A 2,015-nucleotide genomic window follows, 5' to 3' on the forward strand; every position below is an offset into this window, starting at 1 on the left:
TATATTCGTAATATTTCTTTCCATTTGATCTTAGTTTAACTATATGTTCCTTGAAGGCAGGAACAGATCTTTTCTCATAGATCTGCAGCACCACTGCAGTGGCTAGCACTTATCAGCTCAATGTGTATGGGGCTGAGATGAAGGGCTAATCACTCCTTCAATCCTTTCCTGCAAATCCCTCCTCCCTTCGCATCTAAAACACACACTGTCAAGATTCTCTGACTCTTCTGATTGCTTCTTCTCTATTACAAATTCATTTCCTCAGTTGTAATTATTCCTTAATGTTTAATCCTCTAACAAATCCACTCTTCTCTACAATGTCTCAACTGGAAATATTATTTACCATAGGAGTGATATTCAAAATGATTAACAACTAATATGGCAAAGGTCCTGTCCAATCACAAGGTGGACCCCTACGCTTTCAGACATTAACCCTTTAGTTACTGAAGGAGGCCTAGGGGTTCTGGGAAGGAGCCAGGGTGGCTGAGGGAGGTATAGGACTCTGGTGGTGGTAGCAGCAGAGTACTTGGGTTGCTGGGGGTATTAACCAATTAACATGCATGGAAATATCTCAAAATGTTAACAACTGGCTTGTCTGCACCAGGGTTTGCTGGCTTCATGCAGCCCTGCTTAGCCTTTAGTCTTCTTGTGGACAACTCAAAGTGAGGTGTGCACCTGATGGAGACCTTTACTTTAGTGCACACCTGAAAATTTTTACCTATCTAACCCCACCCTTCACAGAATCAGAAATGCTTGTTTCGGGACTTCGCACTCTTCTCCTCCCACACAGCCTTGCCCTTTCCTTTCTCACCACGACACACAGTTTTACGATTCACTGATAAGCTTTTCAGCATCAGAGAAAACAAGGGAGGGTTCACTGTATCAAACGAGGAAGGAGGACCCATGTGCGTAATTCTGTCCCTCTGTTACTCCTTTAGCTCTGCGTGACTGTCTCCTGCTGGCTTGTGCGGAGGTGCAGCCAATGTTTCATGCTCAGCTCTTTCAGGGACCAGTACTGCCAAGTTTCAGACCATATCAACACCAGACCCCAACAGTCTATTGGGCCTGCCAAAATGCTAGCCAACAGAAGACTTCACCACCATCCTCTCCCTACCTGCCAGCAATTAGGGGCAGCCCTCTGCAGCTCCCCATAACACCAGGCATTTTTGACTTCTCAAGAGAAACCATAAATTAAGACTTGTAAAATTGTCCTTGGAGTAGCAAACAACTAAGGTCCATATGTAAAAGAAAAACCTGGTAGAATAGGATAAATGTTTTTGTCTCCCCCCCCTCCCACATACCCCTCCAAATTCATGTGTTAAAACCTTAGCCTCCAATGTAATGGTATTAGGAGGTAGGGCCTTTGAGTGGTGATATCATGAGGGCAGACCCCTCAGAAATGGGATTAGTGCCCTTATAAAAAAAGGTCATAGAACTATCTTGCTCTCTTCCTGCCACTGTGAGGATTCAGTGAGAAATCAGCCATCTATAACCAGAAAAGGGACCTCACAAGAACCCAACCATAAACTAGGACTTCCAGCCTCCAGAACTGTGACAAATAAATTTCTGTTGTTTATAAGTTAACCAGTCTATGTGACTTTGTTATAGCAGCACAAATTCCCAGACACTTAGCTTTTGATGCCATTGGTTTTCAATGGACAAATAAATCCAGACTTGTGGATGGCTATGTAACCATGGCAGAAAAGGCCTAGCCAGGGAGCCAGGAGAGCCAGACGCTGTGTGTACAACAAACGCTCATTCCTGTCATACCTATTCTGGCAAGTTTCCTCTTTCTTTAAGGTCAAGAAGATTGGGGTTATTTTCAGTTTTTACAGCCATAAAGGTAGACTTATCTCACAGTATAGGATGGGTTAACAAGATTTTTAAAAGTGATGTTCAAAAGCCACGGACTGTTTTTGGTCCTGTTTGACCTTAAGTAAGTCACTTGACCTCTCTGTTTCCTTATCCAGAAAGTGGGAATAATATGTTATGGAATGAAGTGCCCAACACCCCCC

This window comes from Galeopterus variegatus, unplaced genomic scaffold, assembly GCF_000696425.1.
Source record: "Galeopterus variegatus unplaced genomic scaffold, G_variegatus-3.0.2 Scaffold3617, whole genome shotgun sequence".
In the NCBI taxonomy this organism is placed as follows: Eukaryota; Metazoa; Chordata; class Mammalia; order Dermoptera; family Cynocephalidae; genus Galeopterus; species Galeopterus variegatus.